Source organism: Symphalangus syndactylus, chromosome 8 (assembly GCF_028878055.3).
Source record: "Symphalangus syndactylus isolate Jambi chromosome 8, NHGRI_mSymSyn1-v2.1_pri, whole genome shotgun sequence".
NCBI lineage: Eukaryota > Metazoa > Chordata > Mammalia > Primates > Hylobatidae > Symphalangus > Symphalangus syndactylus.
Genome location: NC_072430.2, coordinates 110934534 through 110955332, shown reverse-complemented (window position 1 = coordinate 110955332; position 20799 = coordinate 110934534). Strand labels below are relative to the sequence as shown.

The following is a 20799-nucleotide window of genomic DNA, read 5'->3' as shown; positions in this document are numbered from 1 at the left end:
CATTTTTTTTTTCTTTACAAACCTTTAAGAATGTGAAAACCATGCAGCCTACAGGACCTGGTTTGTCAGCTAGCCATTTTTAAATCTCTCTCTCTCTCTCTCTACATATATATATATATATATATATATATTTACCTTAAATATATATATTTACCTTAAATATATATATATTTAAATATAAATATATATATTTACCTTAAATATATATATATTTAAATATAAATATATATATTTACCTTAAATATATATATATTTAAATATATATATATATTTAAGGTAAATATATATATTTATATTTAAATATAAATATATATATTTACCTTAAATATATATATTTAAATATAAATATATATTAAATATAAATATATATATTTACCTTAAATATATATATTAAATATAAATATATATTTACCTTAAATATATATACCTTATAACATATACTATATATATATATATATATATACCTTAAATATATACATATGTAAGGTTAAATTTTTTTCATCAACTGTATTATGTCCTACGCATATAAGCATAAAAAGGGAAGGAAGCATGTGCCACAATAAAGAGGGCTCTAATTCTAGAAAAGATTGCTCTCCATTGTAATTTAGATATTTGTTTAATCAGTAAGTAGTCACTAAATTCTCAAAAGATGTTCATCATTTGAAGGGATTCCTTAGGAAAGAAGTATTTCTCCTTTTGAAGCCAATTCTCAGATGTAGATAATGGGAGAAAAGTCAGAAATCATTCACCAAAAAAAAAAATACAGATGTCAGAAAGATTCTAGACATTTCTTTTGTTTTTCCAAGCTATACTTTATTGTGAGTAGGGGATGCTGAATGGCTGCTACAGCCATGAGTGGTCAGAGAATGGAGTAACACATGCACTCTAGTACTTTTCAGAGCCTGTCACCATCTGGGATCTGCCTGTGTTCCTCAAACTCAATCCTGTAGAGTGGCCACGAGGCAGGGAATACACACTCCTGACACAGAGCCACACCCCATGTCACAGGCAACCTTCAAGTTCATGAAAATAAGTCTGCAAGTCTGCAGGTCTGTGTTAATTACACCACTGCTCATTCTGAAGACCAGGACAAATGGGACAATTTCAAAAGTCACTGTGTGACTAATTTCAACACGACTGGGAAAAGAAAAAGTATTCAATACCAAAAGAGCAATGGCAACGGACATTTCTAGGGGAGTAGTGGAACAGACAAAAATGTGTTACAATGTCGAGCATGGAAAATATCTGAAGAAAGGTAATCACAGAAGAAACCTAAAATTGAGTTCTTAAAGGAAATTATGTTAAACAGAGTTTAATTAGGAATTCAGATAGTATAAGATAAATTTGAAGACAGTTGATTTTCCCCCACTCTAAAACATTAGGCTTGTTTATCCAACAGTTTTGTGTGTTTACAAGCTGGGCACAAAGGGGTACACGGGCATGTTATGGTGATTCGTGGTGATAATATGTGCTCTGCAAAACTTGGAAGAATTGTGTTTATTAGGAATAATCGCTGAGTCAACACGTAATCATTAAGTCCTCACTGGGTCACAGAGCAGCACTAGGAGTTTCTACAGAAGTAAATCACCACGTCCTACTGGGGGTGGGAGTGAGGGCTAAACTATAGCAGCTGAATTTCATATGAAAAGGTTAGAACCCCAGCAAACAGAATTAATATGCTAATGTAATCCCTTCCACCTGCATAATAGCAATAGCTAAGTCCTTTAACAATGCCTGCTTTAATTATTACTGTGCCCTTATACACTGCAAAGTGCTTTTGTCTGTGTTATTTTACGTGATCCTCAACATTGTGACACAGAGAGAACAGTTACTGTTAATTGTTTTTAGGAGCTCCAGCTTAGAGGTAAGAGGGCTAAGATTCACAGCTCTTTGCAGGGATCCTCAATCCCTGCACATTCAAATCACCTAGAGAGCTTTTTTAAAAAAAACTTTTATACATTGTAGGTGTACAATGTGATGCTTTGATATACATAGTAAAATGATTACTACAGTCAAGCAGATTGACATATTCATCACTCACATAGCTACCCATTTTTAGTATACAATACAATATGAATAGCTACAGTCCTCATGCTGTACATTAGCTCTCTAGACTTAGTCATCCTACACAACTGCAACTCTGTACCCTTTGACTACATCTGCCCTAAGTCTCCCTCCCATCCTGCCCTCTGTTGCCCTCTACCCCTCGTAGCCACAATTCTAGCCTCCGTTTCCATATATTCAACTTTTTTTTTTAGATCCCACATATCAGCGAGATCACACAGTATTTTTCTTTCTGTGTCTGACTTATTTTATTCAGCATAATGACCTTCAGATTCATCCGTGTTGTCACAAATGGCAGGATGGCCTTGCTTTTTAACGCTGATTAAAATTTCATTGCATAACTGATTTGATCTTTGCAAATTATATGAATGTATTAAATGATCCCATGTACCCTGAAACTACATGCATCTATTATGCAGCAATTAAGAAAGAAAAAAATTACATACATACACAATTATAATTTCTTTATCCAATCATCCACTGACAGACACCTCAGTTGTTTTCTATATCTCAGCTATTGTGAATAATGCTGCAATGACCACGGGAGAGTGCAGATATTACTACAAGGTGATGATTTCACTTTGTTTGGGTATATAACCAGAAGAGGTATTGCTGGGTCATATGGTTGTTCTCTTTTTTCTCTTTTTTTTTTTTTGAGATGCAGTTTCGCTCTCGTTGCCCAGGCTGGAGTGCAATGGCACGATCTTGGCTCACTGCAACCGCTGCCTCCTAGGTTCAAGTGATTCTCCTGCCTCAGCTTCCCGAGCAGCTGGGATTACCGGCATGTGCCACCACTCCCTGCTAATTTTGTATTTTTAGTAGAGACAGGGTTTCTCCATGTTGGTCAGGTTGGTCTTGAACTCCCGACCTCAGGTGATCCGCCAGTCTCAGCCTCCCAAAGTGCTGGGATTACAGGCGTGAGCCACCGCGCCCAGCTGGTTGTTCTCTTTTTAATTTCTTTAAGAACTTCCATGCTGTATTCCACAATGGCTGCACTAATCTATTTGGTTGGTGCAGAAGTGCCATTAAAAGTAATGGTGTCAGCCAGGCATGGTGGCTCACGCCTATAACCCCAGCACTTTGGGAGGCCAAGGCGGGTGGATCACGAGGTCAGGAGATAGAGACCATCCTGGCTAACACGGTGAAACCCCGTCTCTACTAAAAATACAAAAAATTAGCTGGGCATGGTGGTGGGCGCCTGTAGTCCCAGCTACTCGGGAGGCTGAGGCAGGAGAATGGCGTGAGCCCGGGAGACAGAGCTTGCAGTGAGCTAAGATCACAGAACTGCACTCCATTCTGGGTGACAGAGCAAGACTCTGTCTCAAAAAAAAAAAAAAAAAGTAACGGTGCCATTAAACGTAATGGCAAAAACCACAATTACTTTTGCACCAACTTAATACATTCTCACCAATGGTGTACAAGAGCTCCCTTTCTCCACACCCTCATCAACATTTATCTCTTGTCTTTTTGATAGTAGCCATCCTAACAGATGTGAGGTGATATTTCATTTTGAATTTATTTTGCACCTAGAGAGCTCTGATACTCTACCAATTCCTGAGTGTTTAGGATTTTCAAGACTAGGGCTCAACATCAGTGTTTTTTAAAATCCTCCCAGATTAATAAAATGTGCAACCACAGTTAAGATACACTGGCTAACAAGATTTCCTTGAGGTTATGTAGCTGCTCAGCATCAGAACTGGAATTCAAACTCTGAATTGGAATCCTGTGCTGTTCCCAAGGTTTTCTTTCCTATTTCTGCTTTTATCACAAGTTAACTTTGGATAAAGAAAGATAGAAAACAAGTTTAATATAATTGCTGGAGGACCTAAAAAAAATATAGAATTAGAAAACATTTGAGCCAGAAGTTACCTCTGAGATCATCTAGGAGTCCAAACTCGTTGTGCAATTATGGAAACAATAGCTCAGAGTTTCAGCTCATTTCCCAAGGTCACACAACAGTCTGTGCAGAGCTGGGACTAACATTCAAGCCTTTTTCTGGCTGTCCAGTACTTTCCATAGTGTTTAGTACAAGATTTGTTTAAAAAAGTGTTTTGGCTTAGAAAAATCCCACTCAGCCTGCCATGTAATCCATTTCCAGTCTTCCACGTGACATTGCTTTGTAAAGAGAAGAAGGATACAGCTGTGAGGTCTGGGTCCCTACATCACCGATTCCTGTAAGCCCAGTTCCACAGCTTGAAAGGATAAAACAGTCTCATTCTGCAGCATGAAGAAAGCCCAGTATGCAAGGAAAGGTCCCACATGTTTGGAGGTAATCCACCCAAATAAAATACCTGTCTTTCTCCTATTACTCCTGTCTTTTGTATCTCAAATACAAAAGATCTCAAAGTGATTTCCAAGGAACAATCTTCTTATCAGATGAGTTTCTTATATTACCCTTATTATGTCTTACAAACTCAACAACTGCAGCTTCTTAAATTCTATTTTAGGTAGTACCAAATTTGGTGAGAAACATAAAAGAATGCAGGAAACAGTAAAAATAAAATAATAAGAAGGCAGAGTAAGAAAAGGAATCATGTATGTAGCATCTACTGTGTGCCAGATGCTGTGTTAAATGTTTTAGCTGGATGATGTCACTTACTCCCTTTACAACTTTATGAAGGAGCTACTATTGTTACTCACAATTTTACTCATGAGAGAACTGAGGCTTGGAGAAGGTAAATAACTTGTCTAAAGTCTAAAAAGCAGGGCTGGGTCAGAAATCCGTGTATGCCTGACTCCAAAGAATAAACTCCCAACCATACCATAATGACTCACAAATACTATCAATCTATCAAGTGTAATAATAAAAATCACATTAAAAAACTGCAAAATTCAATCTTCTGCCAATTCCACATTTCACTAGTGATCAATTTCGTTTAAAATTAGTTAAAAAAAAAAACACACCGATGTTGTCTAATCTATTTGACTACAGCCCCAAAGCAAACCACCTGAAACAGTGTCTTCAAAGGAAATATAACATTTGAAATCATGGTTCTTGGCTATAAACCAACTTTACACTTTATTTTTGTCTGTTTAAAACCACTGACACAGCCAGGTGTGGTGGCTCATGCCTGTAATCCCAGCACTTTGGGAGGCTGAGATGAGTGGATTACCAGCTTGGCCAAAATGGTGAGACCTCGTCTCTACTAAAAATACAAAAATTAGCCAGGGGTGTTGGTGTGTGCCTGTAATCCCAGCTACTCAGGAGGCTGAGGCAGGAGAATCACTTGAACACAGGAGACGGAGGCTGCAGTGAGCCGAGATCGCACCACTGCACTCCAGCCTGGGCAACAGAGTGAGATTCCATCAAAAAAAAAAAAAAAAGAAAAAAAAAACGTTGACACATTCATCCCCACAGAGAACTATTCTGAATTATGTTCCTAACTTCACATTAAAGATTTTTGAATGCAGCTATTCTATACAATTCTTTGTATAATTCCAAAACAAAACCTAATTTGTTTCTCACATTGGAATACCTCTCTACAAGAGAAGGCCAAGATCTCCACTTACCAGATAATTTATTTTTTTCTAAATTTTAAATTAACCAACATAGCTACCCATTAAATTTAATGAGATCAATTATAATAGCAACATTTATTAACCACCTCCCCATAGCAGATAACATTAGCTTTTGCCATATTAAGATGTTTAGATTTCTAAAGACATATTTGTAAAAGCTTAAGCCCTGAACAGAAGTAATTAAATACTTTTATTCTGCTGTTGTCCTAAGAAAAAAAACAGTTAACATTTGTATGGCTCCTTAAACCACACAACATGCTTTTGTACACCTAATGTCATTTAGTGCATTGCAGTGCGTAGGCCAATGCTGAACTAGCTGTATTATTTCTGTTGGATTGTCATGGGATTTGACTATTCATGACATGGATATGGACATGGCTTAAAGGCAGGAATCAAATGAAAGAGACTAATAGTCACTTCTCCAGAAGGAAAAGATAAACTCTAGGATTCTCTAGATCTAAGACTTTTTATTTGCTCTTTTGATAAATTACATGAAAGATTGCATGTTAAAATGCCCAGTCATGCAAAAACACCACTGAGTTCTTCCAGGTATTCTAATGTTTGGGTGAACTGAGATAAACTATAAACAGAGTTTCTGAGGCTTTAGGACATAAGGAAAAGCTGATAAAAGAATTTTAATAACAACAAGTAAGTTTTGGAAAAAGTAGTCTAAACTATTTGCATATTTAAATAGCCATTCTTCCCACCTTGAAACATCAGTGCACACATAGATTATTATCCAAATTACAACTGGCACTAACACACACACACACACACACACACACTCAGCTCCAATATGGGAAACAGACTGTGGAGTTAATATTGACTATTCCTTGAATGGGATAAAACAACTTCATCTGAAAAATGCCAACATTACAACATTGGTAACAAAATAGAAAATATCAAAATTACACCAAACTCTGATGTACAAGCCATATAAAGGAATTGGATACAATCCAGGAAAAATCATTTTAAATGACCAAGCTGCTGCCAGATGAAAATCTAAAAAGATAAGAATTGTACCATCTGGCAAGATAAAGAATGAGAGAGAATATTTTCTAAGGCTTTAAAATCATGAGCAGTGTAGATAAGGTGAACATAAGCATCCAAATCCTGAACTATTTTAATGAAGGGGTAGCATCTGAAATTTGAGAGAGATATTGTGAGCAAATAACAAGCAATACTGCACATAGTACTTTATTAATTTGTAGTGGACCTCTCTTGGGGAACCCTCCCTGTTCAGAGATCAGAAGTAGGCTCAGGTTTTTCTCCTTAAATACTGAATGGAAGAGTCATAGATATACTCAGGAGAATTCTCAAAATTATCAGCTCAGAAGTTCTTTAAATATAATAATTATTAGCTGACATATTGAACACTTACTGTTTTCCTATTACTGCAAATAGCTTTAACATCTACTGCAGTGAGCAGCACTAAGAAGGTTCTGGCTAGGAAGAGCAGATAAGTTATTTACCCAACCATGACGCTTTTGCCGTGACAAGGATAAGATGCATAAACTAAAAATATCTTAGACAAACTCAAATGTGTGATCCTTCGAGTCTTTACCAATAAACAGTCCCTGAATGACACAACAATGCGAGGATTGGGCAATGGCTGTTTTATGTATTTATTTATGTATCTAGCATTTGAATATTACAGAGACTAGTTTTGAAAAAGAATGGTCTCTAATTATAGTAATAAGGTTAATTAAATGATTTTTTAATATTTCTGGTTGCTAGAGAAACTTATTAAAAACAACTGCACCAGGATGGTGTGATGGACATGAAGTTGAGCTGCTCAGGTGCCCCTCAAGGAAGGTTCGTTAACACAGCTGCGGGGAGTGTTGTCAGCAGACAGCCCTCAGCTCTCAGCCTTTGTAGAGGCTATTTCAGTAGTGGAGAGCATTGATGTCCCAGGGTCATACCATTTCTAGGATGAGCCACAGCCAATAACTGGTTGAGGTGAGGATATAAAGACCTGGCCATATTGAGTAGGCTTACTAGATTTAGCATATAAAATTACAGGATGCCCATTTAAATTTGAATTTCACATAAACGATAAATGACTTTTACTATAAGTAAACCTTATTCAAAGTTGAAATTCAAATGTGCAGCATTTTCTCTAGCGACCCTAATGTTGCCCCAGTGCAACACAACTCTGATGGGCCATTCTCACCCCAGACTCCAAAGAATAAGAGCTCCCTTTGAGGTGTGCCAAATAGCTCTTAGATCAGCTAGCTTCTCCCCGTCTCCTTCCTTCCCAAGGCCATTCCCTAGAAAGCATCTTGTATGTGAAACTCCGTCTCAAAGTTTGCTTCCCAGAGAAAACCGACCACAGAGGCATCAACCTTCTGTTTTGCCCAACTTTTAAAAAATTCAGATCATAAAAACAATACCCCAAAGGTTTTTTGAAGTCTAAAATGACAAGAAAATGATTACTAAATATTTTATTGACGGTTATATTTTAAGTTTTTTTAAGTATTGATTTAGAATATTAATAATCATTATATAATAATATAAATAATACATGTTCATGAAAATAACTATTTTCCAAAAGAAAAAGAGTGGTGAAAAGAGTGGATTCTTTTATATTTTATATTTTTGCAAGTTGCTTTCTTGAGTGTATCATTACAAGACTGGTGGATTTTCATATCTGCTCATGCATTTAACTTGTTATTTTGGTTGAAGTATATGAAAAAAAGTAAACTTTTCAGATAATTGTAGATATTCATCTTTAACATAAACTAAAACTACACAAGTGGTATTTTCTTAAAGGTTAGTTATGATATAAAACCTGAAACTGTATCATTGTTGAATTAAATCACTGTTACATTAAGATACGTAGGTCTATCTTGCATATTTAACAGAACATATTTTAGCAAACATATTCACTTTAAATGAACCATATTTATGATACAGTAGAGCTGGAGTTTTTCTGGGTTTTATATATAAACTTTACAACGTATTTGAGCCATTGCATAATCAACATGTATATATATTCCCTTCCTCTTTATGGAACTTAATTTTATTATCTTTTAAAAAGAAATACTGGTAGTAAATCTTTGTTATTTGTTATGAAATTTCATGTTCTAAGTCAAGAAAGCAACTCTCAGTTATAACATTGTTCTTTTGGGAATTCACAATCCATTTTATGATGATTTGTTTTATTAAAGAATTTACAAGAAATGCATTTTAGCAAAAATTGAGAATTGCTGAGAGCAGCAGAAAGGCAGTGAAGTGCAGTGGCAGGACCAGGCAACCCAGGACCGAAGGGTCCAGGATCAGTCTTACAAGGAGTTCAAAAAGTGGTTTACGTGGAAGCACTTGGTAAAATGCAACATACTGCAAAATGATCAATTATTATATTTGAGAATTTACATTTAGTTAAATGTTGTTTGCTAGTTGCTATACATTATTAAATGGAAATAGGTGTGGCATATGTCTGTAATCTTTGATGATGTTTATGTCATAGAAGAAAACCATGCTTTATTGTAATACGAGCCTTGGGGCAGATCATAGGCTGTAATTTGGTGATACCCAAGGATGCATAGCTTATTCTGGAACATTTCCCAGAGATGCAGCAACATTTATAAGCCTAACTTTCACCTCGTGAAGTGAAGCACTGCGTATATCTAGGTTATATTGTACTGGTTTTATCATTATTAACATACATATTCTTTATGGCATAAAGGAGCATCTAAGGCCCCTTGTCACTATAACATAATAGCAAATGTTCTTACGCTTTATTGGCTGTCAATCACTATAAAGAAATGAGATACAAGCCATGCTCAGTCAACAAGATGAGGCAAACACAAAAGTAACCCACCTCCAGTCTAGTACAAACTTTATATAAAGGTGACAACAGTGATCAGAATCCCCAGTTGACAAAGTTCATCCTGCACCGACTCTGCAATGCACTCACACTTTGTTCGGTCCCACCCCTAACAGTCCCTCCCCTTCCCTACCAGCATCCCCCTTGGCCCTCCGCGACCCCCTCCATTGCTCCTGTCTCCTCACCATCCTCTACATCTCTTCCTAGATTCTCCAGAATCATATGACTTACTTTCTCTCTTGTGGATTGGATTTCCTTGGCTGACTATGGGGAATATACTCATCTGCAATAGCTTTGGAATAACTTCCCATCGATTAAGGCATGCCAAGCAGTTCAATAGGCCAACCAGGAGCCATGGAGGGTGCCGTGAGGTCATGTTAAGTAGTGACTAATGAGAACAAGCTGGAATAACAAGACTCCTAAGTACTCAAAGGTCCCTTCCTTCCCAGTGAAGGGAGTGCTGAGTCTGAGAAACAATGCCTCCAACAAATTTGGCCATGTTGCATTTGGCCTGGGATCAGGCCTGTCTGCAGCTTCTGTTGGCCATTTTTGCGTTTATTGCCTGATAAAAAACCTCACATGGTTGTTCCCAAGCAAGAACAAATATTACTAGAATAAAATATATATAATAAAAACAGCATATCACAAAAGAAACATGGTCATATTTAAGATGAGATAAAGTTAGATAAAATGGCCAAAAGTTATAGAGTTACAGAAGCTCTGAGTCAAAAGTCACTGAATTCATCCTCCCTCCCAGTGGAGGGGACTCCCTGTAAAAAAAGAGTCAAAAAGTCGAATTCCTATAGGCACTAGGCAGGTAATTTTAAAAGTAAAGGTACCAGGTAATAAGGAATGGTGAAGACTGTGGCAGACAAGAAAGCACATGCCTTTCTACATCAGGCCACCCTTACACAGCTCTATTCAATTGTTATCTTCAGACAAATGGGCCCAATGCTGCTAGATTTTCCCATTTTTCAAGAGAAATTTGAAATCTAGATTTTGAGTAACTTTAAAATGTTTAAGCGTTTACTCATTCTATTATTTTGAAACACTGCCTGAAGTCAAAGAAAACATGAAAGTGGACCAGACCTGGCTCATCGTAGTGACTTCTGCTCTATGAAAAACCTGTCTAATAGCCCGATATAAATTTCAGCAGCTCTAATCCTAAGCTCTCCCTGCACTGAACCAAAGCTCACATTGGCACAACTTCCACTTTAGATTATATAATTCTGTCCTATGGATCAACACAGAATAACCCTATTCTTTGTATGTATTTCCTTTTTGTTCTTGAAATGTCCTCCACAAACAATGTCTAAGCCTTTACCTTTACTCTTACCTTTGCTAATACATCCAGTCTCTTTTTGCTCTCTAAACTATCTTTTTGAATTTATCTATTACTGTTCTATGCTTTTTTTTAATTGTCTTCATCTTGCCCCTACTCAAGTGTCTACAATGAGTCTCTACTGCCTTTCATTTTTAGTGTGTCTGTGGTCTGGCCCACAGTTACCTATTTAAATCTCCCAGTTTGTACCTTCTGCTCTAACATATTGTTGGCAGGAAATGATTCTTCCATTCCTGATGTTTCTTTCCAAGGAGGTGGAAGTCTACTGCAGTCTACTCCTGCTTTTCTCTGTCCCTGTACTGTTTCCATCTCTGGTATACAGAAGTGATTTAGCTGATAAGTAAATTTGAGAATAATAAACTGGGCATGCTTACATAAGCTTTCGTTTCTTCTACCTTGGAATTTCCTTTCTCCTACTGGGATTGAGATACTCACAGAGAACAGAAGTCCTCCATCAGTAAGAGTGATATTTTGGCCTCCACCTGTCTTTTAACTTGTACAGAACCTCGTTAGAGAACTGAGGAGTTATTTATTGTGCCCTCTGAATAATGCAATTCGCCATATTCCTTCCCAGCTAGGGAGAGTCTGAAATCCCAGAAATCATTACAACTAAAAGGTAGTGCCTTTATGGCAAAAGAAACTACCATCAGAGTGAACAGGCAACCTACAGAATGGGAGAAAATTTTTTGCAATCTACCCATCTGACAAAGGGCTAATACCCAGAATCTACAAAGAACTTAAACAAATTTACAAGAAAAAATCAAACAACCTCATCAAAAAGTGGGTGAAGGATATGAACAGACACTTCCCAAAAGAAGACATTTATGCAGCCAACAGATCCATGAAAAAATGCTCATCATCACTGGCTGTCAGAGAAATGCAAATCAAAACCACAATGAGATACCAACTCACACCAGTTAGAATGGTGATCATTAAAAAGTCAGGAAACAACAGGTGCTGGAGAGGATGTGGAGAAATAGGAACACTTTTACACTGTTGGTGGGACTGTAAACTAGTTCAACCATTGTGGAAGACAGTGTGGCGATTCCTCAAGGATCTAGAACTAGAAATACCATTTGACCCAGACATCCCATTACTGGGTATATACCCAAAGGATTATAAATCATGCTGCTATAAAGACATGTGCACATGTATGTTTATTGAAGCACTATTCACAATAGCAAAGACTTGGAACCAACCCAAATGTCCATCAATGATAGACTGGATTAAGAAAATGTGGCACATATACACCATGGAACACTATGCAGCCATAAAAAATGATGAGTTCATGTCCTTTGTAGGGACATGGATGAAGCTGGAAACCATCATTCTCAGCAAACTATCGCAAGGACAGAAAACCAAACACCACATGTTCTCACTCATAGGTGGGAATTGAACAGTGAGAACACTTGGACACAGGATGGGGAACGTCACACACCAGGGCCTGTTGTTGGCTGGGGGAGGGGGGAGGGATAGCATTAGGAGATATATCCAATGTAAATGACGAGTTAATGGGTGCAGCACACCAACATGGCACATGTATACATATGTAACAAACCTGCACATTGTGCACATGTACCCTAGAACTTAAAGTATAATAATAAATAAATAAATACATAAATAAATAAATAAAAGTAGTGCTTTTAATCTTGCCCAAGGTAGTCCTGCAGCCTTTCAAAGAGCTTAATTAAGCCCATATTAAGAAATACTGTATTTTACCAGGTTATACTGTAGGTCATAGAGAATGTGATCGTGCCCTCCCCACCATCAGCAGCATGGGATGTGTGTGTGTGTTGGAGGGTAATGAAAAAAGACTAGTTGACTCACAAAATATTTGTTCTTGCCCAAGAATCCGTGGTTCTGAGAAAGACAAAGACCTAGAAGAACATCCAGATGATCGGGAGGCAGTGTTTCCTACCTTGGTCACATCAGATTCATATTTCTATGAATCTCTGGAGTAAACAACAAAGTCCACTCACTGTCTGACAGAAGTGACTAGCCCAGTGGTTCTAGTCACCTCAGGCTTCATCTAGGTGCTCCAAAGGTCAAGAAGCTCAGTATCTCAGCACAACCATGTGCCTATGCACATCAGCTCAAAAACTCTGCCTTAAGTCCAGTGACCATAGCTTATTTGTCTTTATTTCCCTAGAATCTAGCAGAGGGTTCTAGCACTCAAAAATCTTTATTGAAAGATAGACATGGGCTGGCACGGTGGCTCATGCCTGTAATCCCAGCACTTTGGGAGGCTGAGGTGGGTGGATCACCTGAGGTCAAGGAGTTCGAGACCAGCCTGGCCAACATGGTGAAACTTCGTCTCTACTAAAAATACAAAAAACAAGCCAGGCATGGGACGCCTGTAATCCCAGCTACTCGAGAGGCTGAGGCAGGAGGATTGCTTGAACCCGGGAAGCGGAGGTTGGATTGAGCCAAGATCGCTTTACTACACTCCAGCCTGGGTGACAGAGCGAGATTCTGTCTCAAAAGAAAAAAGAAAGATAGACATGAATACACAGGCTCCTTCTAACCCCAGGGAATGGAAGGTGCAAGATTCAAATAGCCGAAGTCCTCAGAATACTGTACTGACTATTCAGAATCAGCTTGATCAGAGAAACTTGATGTTAATACTCATCTGTCATTTGCATGGATTTTTTTAAAATAATAAAATGCAGGCAACAGTGTCAGACAGGCACACATTCATTGCTGGTAGAAACACAAACAGGTGCCACTATTCTGGAAATGTGAATCATAAACCTTAATGTTTTCATACTCTTGGACTTTTAAGAATTTTTCCAGAGGAAAAATTCAAAAATGAAAATAAAAATTTATATCTAAAGATATTTATTATAGCATTATTTTGCACAACAATAGGGCATTAGGGAAATTATCATGTGATGGAATTTTATAAAGCTTTTTTGGCATCGTTTATAAAGAGTTTTGGTGACATAGGAAGGTACTTCTCTTGTACTATTAGGGGATTGAAAATAGAATACAAAGTGGTATAAAATTTTAATTTCAACCATTTAAAAAAATATATATACATATCAATATTCCAAAAATAACCAAATAATTACTGAGTGATAGGGTTATCGACAATTACTGGTTTCTTGGTTTCTTCTCTTTACCTTTCTTTTCTTTTCTTTCTTTCTTTTTTTTTTTTTTTTTTTGATACAGAGTTTTGCTCTTGTCTCCCAGGCTGGAGTGCAATGGTATGACCTCAGCTCACTGCAACCTCCATCTCTGAGGTTCAAGCGATTCTCCTTCCTCAGCCTCCCAAGTAGCTTGGATTTCAGGCACCTGCCACCACACCCAGCTAATTTTTTTGTATTTTTAGAAGAGACGGGGTTTCACCATGTTGGCCAGGCTGGTCTCGAACTCCTGACCTCAGGTAATCCACCCACCTCAGCCTCCCAAAGTGCTGGGATTACAGGCATGAGCCACCGTGCCCGGCCTACCTTTCTATATTTTCTAAATTTTCTACAGTAATACTGCCTTAGTTTTATAATCATAAAATATTTAGTAAAATCATATTTATGGGGATCTGTAATGAGATAGTAAATGCTTATAACAGTAAGCAAATTAAGATGCATAATTGTATATATAGTATGACTACAACATTTAACCTTTGTAAAATATATATTTAGAAAGGAAAACTCCAAAATAATAACTGTGGTTGTTTTTGGGTAATAAGATTGAGCAATTCTCATTCTCGTTTCTACTTTTCGGCATTTTTCAATTTCAAACAATGAAAATATATTGATCTTATGATGATAACAGCAATAAAATTTCGTGATTTTTAGTTCAAAATTTAACTCAGGCTTATTTTGATAGAATTTTCAAAGTAGAAGATTAAGGAAAGCTAAGTTGGAGGAGGACCTAATTATTATTTGAGAAAGAACTGTTTGGCAAAAACATCAGTGAGATTAAAACAGTCTCACTGTAGCTTGAAAAAGACCCCATTCAACTCGATTTTCATAATCTAGTCTGCAGTCACTGTCAGACTTGAGAACAACAGTTAAACTTTGACATTTTCTGCACTCTGACTTTTCTTTCTATTCCAACAACTCACAGCTATGTCAATTTTTACATTTAAAGCATCTCTGGAAACAAGAGACTGTTTAACACACATAAAGACGATAAAAATACAATGTCTCCTTATTGTCTTTTTCATCTTCAACATGTTTTACTAAGATTCATTTGTCAAGAAATGACAGATGTGGAGAGTCTACCAAAAAAGGACACAGCCTTTAGCATATAATCAGGGAGAATTTCTTTCTACCGATCCATGTTGACGTTAACTAGCAATAAGGTTGCTTGGAATTTCCTCCCTGGAAGTGAATTTGCCCCATTACTGGAATATCTTTCTTCCGCTTCATAAATCTGATCGTGTGAGCATCAGGAAGCCCTGTTACTGTCCAACACTACTTCTAGTGGGCTAGAAAATAAGCAGCTCCATGTTTATGACAATTCTGACTACTTAGGGGTGAAAAGAAACAGAAAAAAAAAAACAAGAAGGCTATCAAAATGCAAAATAATTCAAATGGCGAAATTAATCTCTTTCGTTTTTTGGAATATAATCTGCCAATCACTTTGTGTTTTAATGTGCTGACAGTGTAAAGAAGAAATTAATCTCAAGCAGCATTTTAGCTGATAATGAATTATCAATTTGAAACTAAGATATTTTTTCTAATGGAGCATGCAATATATCAGAGAAAGTATTTATCAAGAAGTCTCCTTCCCCTCATCCCACTCTGAGGCTATAACACTGAGCTGCTTTACCATTAACACAGGGATTCATTGATACACTAGGTCTTTTGAAACCTGTCCAAACATTTCTCTCTATTCTTTCTACTCATACAGTAAATTATCATGAGATGGAATTTTATAAAGCTTTTTAGGCATCAATTATGGAGAGTTTTGTTGACATAGGAAAGTACTTCTCTTGCACTATTAGGTGATTAAAAATAGAATACAAAGTGATATAAAGTTATAATTTCAACCATTCTAAATATATATATACATACTAATATTCCAAAAATAACCGAATAACCACTGAGTTATTACGGGCAATTATTGGTTTCTTCTCTTTACCTTTCTATATTTTCTAAATTCTCTAATATTAAAGGGAAAAATAGAATGCGTATACAGATAAATAAATGTCAAAGGGCTGTGGAGTAAAATATGAAGAATGGAAGAAAGGATGTTGTAGCAGAGGATGCTAGCTGCTCACCAATATCTAATTGCTCTCTTTCCTGGGCACACAGGTAAACTACATTTCCCAGCGTCCCCTGAAGCTATGAACAGTCAGTCACGCTGCTCTGTTCTGGCCAATGGATGCAGGCAGGAGAGAGCCATCGCTTCTGGACCTGGACCAGAACAACCTCCGTGTGCAATCCAGTCTTTCTTGCTTCACCTGCCAGTTGAATGGAGAAGTCCTCAATGACAGTAAAAAGAAAAGAAAAACTGTGAGGAAATAACAGAGGAGAGCTGCCCAGGAACTGCTTGTCCACAAATGCTCATATTGAACGGTTACATGAGCAAAAAGTAAACTTTTACTATGTTAAGCCACTGAAATGTTGGGGTTCTTTGTTTTAGCAGTTAGTCTACCCTATGACCATAATTACATCTATTTAAACAACTGTTGAAACAGCCATCCACATAGAGAACTTCACCTACGTTTTATCCATGATGAAAAGCAGAAGCTTAAAAAATGACAAATCTATGTTTTCAGCCCACAGATAAATAATTCAAATTACTGTTTGATTTCACAAATCCCTTGTTCTCTAGATGTGGTGAAACATTTAAAACGTTTTTGCTAACTTGATGGCCATCAATGTGAGAACATCACATCACTCTGCATAGGATGTGATTAGATTTAGATTTGGAGGAAGACATCACAGAAGAGGTAGCATTTCAGCTCAGTCTTGAAATATGAGACAGAGCAAAACGGGATTAGTGTCCAAGAATTTTAAACAGGAAAGGGTTCTTAAGATAAGAAAACTAAGAGCCAGAGATGCTGGAACTTGTCCCAGGTCACACTACTATACTGTAGCAATCCTTGGTTTAGATGAGGAATTCCTTCACTTCCAGGCTAATGTTGCTTGTCTTTCCCATTTTCCTCCATATTAACTCACATAGCAAAGTATGTTTTGTGAATTGTCTGTTATTAGGCAATGACTGTATGCATTTTCAAAATTTTTAATATCTGTCTGCACACACACACACACACACACACGTTCATAAACACACCTGAATGTATGTAGGTATGTTCCTAGCTGAACCACAGCAGATCCTCTAATACAATTGTGTCCATAATTAAGGAATACTTCTCCATTCCTGCTGACTTCAAATTGCAAATATCTAGCCACATATACTATGTGGTAACTAGTCTCCTAAGATGGACACCAAATTTCATACCTCGTGGTATCCATGCCTTCGTGTGGTTCTCTCCTACACTGACTTAAGATTTCCAATCAAATGTGGTCAAAGTGGCATGGCACCAATTTCAGCCTTTTAAAGGACTGGCTGCTGCTTCTTCCTCCCTCTTGGAACATTCCATTTGTGGAATCCAGAGCCACAATGTAAGAAGTACAGCCATGTAATTAGGGCGGGCACAGTGGCTCATGCCTGCAGTCCCAGCACTCTGGGAGGCTAAGGCGGGTGGATGACTTGAGGTCAGGGGTTTGAGACCAGCCTGGCCAACATGGTGAAACTATGTCTCTACTAAAAATATAAAAATTAGCCGAGTGTGGTGGCACATGCCTGCAATCCCAGCTACTCAGGAGGCTGAGGCACAAGAATCACTTGAATCTGGGAGGTGGAAGTTGCAGTGAGCTGCGATCATGCCATTGCACTCCAGCCTGGGCCTGGGTGACAGAGTGAGATTCTGTCTCAAAAAAGAAGGAAGGAAGTACAGCTACATGATCAGAAAGACCACACAGAGAGGCCATATGGAGAAGGAAAGAGGCCTAGCTGTCTCGGGATCCCAGTTGCAACCACCAGTTGACCCCCACCACAGCCAACATCTGACTGCAGCCACAAGAAAGATCCCAGTTAAACCGGTAGAACTTCATGGCTGTGCCCAGTCAACCACAGAACAATGAGAGCTAATAAACTGGTTATTGTTTTAAGTACTCACTAAGTTTTAAGTTTAAGCAATACACGACCAAAACAGAATTTGATTCATAGAAGTAGGGTGTTGCCATAACAAAACCCTAAAACATATGGCATCGGCTTTGGAATTCAGTGGCAGGCAGAAGCTGGAAAGCTCCTTGAGGAGAAGAATAGTGAAGGCTCAAAGGACACTGAAGAGATTGCTATTGGAACTGGAGAAAACATGACCTGAATCATGTGCAGACCAATTAGCAAAACTATCCCCTGTAGCATGGAATACAGGAAGAATATGTCATAAACAGATAGCTCTGGCTAGGAGATTTTCATTCAGAATGCTGTCAGCTTCTCTGTATCCATGGGTTCTGCCTCTGTGGGTTCCTCATCCATTGGTTCAACCAACCACGGATGGAAAATACTCAAATAAATAATAATAGTACAGCAATAAAAATAATACACATTTTTAAAATGCAGTACAACTATTTACATAGCATTTACATTGTATCTGGTATTATAAGTAATCTAGAGATGTTTTAAAGTATACGGAAGGATGTGCATAGTTTATATGCAAATACTCTACCATTTTATATAAGGCACTTGAGCATCCTCGCATTCTGGTATCTGCAGTGTTCCTGGAACCAACTCCCCACACATACGACTGTATCAAAAGCACCAACTGGCTTCTTTTGGCTGCCTGTGTTAACATACAGGAGGAGCAAAATGAACTAAAAAAGTAATTCTTCAGTTTTTAACCAAAATTAGGAGAAAATACACAGAATTTAGGACTTTCTGGATTCAAAAATAAAACTTTCTCTTTTCTCTAGCTCCTCCAGGCAGCAAAAGATCCTGGAAGAGATGACCTCAGATCAAAGATCAAATCCAGGACCCTTCTAGCAAAACATGATCCCAGGAGTAATTTTGCATCAGTGAGGTAGCCAATTTGTTGAGACCTTAGGAAGTGTTGAGGGTATTCCTCATAGACCCTTTCATCTGCACAGAAAGACTTCTAAGAACCTTAAATGGTATGTCTTATAAACACTGTCACCCAGACAATAGAGCTTCTAAGAATATTAAGACATTGTCCCACAGCACCCTGATTCCCAGGCCAAGGTAGAGGGGGTCAGTCTCAAAAACAATTGTGCATGTGGCTTCTGTCTAATCAAGTGACCCTGTAAGGTTTATAGGACACTCGCACAGTTTAAGAGAACTGTACTCATTAGGTACCATCAGCTTGGACTAAAAGATGCAAACATAGTTTAAAATGAAAAGAAGTCTGAGGTATGTTCGTTAGCTTGCTCCTTTCTGCCCATAGACACCGCCAAAGAAGCATCGTTAAAGTCTCTCTTCTTCCTGCTGTCATGTCTAAGTCAGTCTCCTAAAGAGCCCGAACAGCTGAGGAAGATCTTCATTGGAGGGTTGAGCTTTGAAACAACCAATGAGAGCCTGAGGAGTCATTCTGAGCAATGGAGAATGCTCACAGACTGTGTGGTAATGACAGATCCAAACACCAAGCACACCAGGGGCTTTGGTTTTGTCATATATGCCACTGTGGAGGAGGAGGATGCAGCCATGAATGCCAGGCCACAAAAGGTGGATGGAAGAGTTGTGGAACCAAAGACAGCTGTCTCAAGAGAAGATTCTCAAAGACCAGGTGCCCACTTAACTGTGAAAAAGATATTTGTTGGTGGAATTAAAGAAGACTCTGAAGAACATCACCTAGGAGATTATTTTGAACAGTGTGGAAAAATTTAAGTGACTGAAATCATGACTGACCAAGGCAGTGGCAAGAAGAGGGGTTTTGCCTTTGTAATCTTTGATGACCATGACTGTGTGGATAAGACTGTCATTCAGAAATACCACACTGTGAATGGCCACAACTGTGAAGTTAGGAAAGCCCTGTCAAAGCAAGAGATGGCTAGTGCTTCATCCAGCCAAAGAGGCCGAAGTGGTTCTGGAAACTTTGGTGGTGGTCGTGGAGGTGGTTTTGGTGGGAATGACAACTTTGGTCGTGCAGGAAACTTCAGTGGTCATGGTGGCTCTGGAGGCAGCCATGATGGTGGTGGATATGGTGGCAGTGGGGATGACTATAATGGATTTGGTAATGATGGAAGCAATTTTGGAGATGGTGGAAGCTACAATGACTTTGGCAATTACAACCATCAGTCTTCAAATTTTAGACCCATGAAGGAAGGATTGGTGGCAGAAGCTCTGGCCCCTATGGTAGTGGAGAACAATACTTAGCCAAACCATGAAACCAAGGTGGCTATGGCTGTTCCAGTAGCAGCAGTAGCTATGGCAGTGGCAGAAGATTTTAATTAGGAAACAAAGCTTAGCAGGATAGCAGAGCCAGATAAGTGACAGGGAAGCTACAAGTTACAACACATTTGTGAACCCAGCCAAGCACAGTGGTGGCATGGCCTAGCAGCTACAAAGAAGACATGTTTTAGACAAATACTCATGTGTATGGGCAAAAAGCTTGAGGACTGTATTTGTGACTAATTGTATAACAGGTTATTTTAGTTTCTGTTCTGTGGAAAGTGTAAAGCATTTCAACAAAGGATTTTAATGTAGTTTTTTTTTTTTGCACTCATGCTATTGATTGCTAACTGTAATAGTCTGATCGTGATGCTGAATAAATGTCTTTAAAAAAAATGAAAAGAAGTCGCTGGGCCCTAAGCTTATATTGATAGAGAGAAAGCTGAGGAAGCTACTCAGTTGTATATATAGGCCATTTCTTATGCAAAAGGAAAGATGACTCAGAGGGTGAAAACAAAAGCCTAAATGGTGGAACCAAGAGCCACAGAGGACCACTCTAGGGAGTAGAAATGAATTTTGGTCAAAGAATTGGCAATATTTTCTCACCTTAATTTCAGAATTGCTATGAACCAGTGACTGCTCTATGCTTCCTATTTTCCCTTTCATTAATGGGATTTCTATT

The 20799-nt window shown here is 38.1% G+C and overlaps 1 pseudogene; it reads left to right on the top strand.

Annotated features, from left to right (window-relative positions):
• Positions 1-16682: 16682 nt before the first annotated feature.
• LOC129488807 (heterogeneous nuclear ribonucleoprotein A1-like) lies at positions 16683-20189 on the top strand (annotated as a pseudogene).
• The last annotated feature ends 610 nt before the right edge of the window (positions 20190-20799 follow it).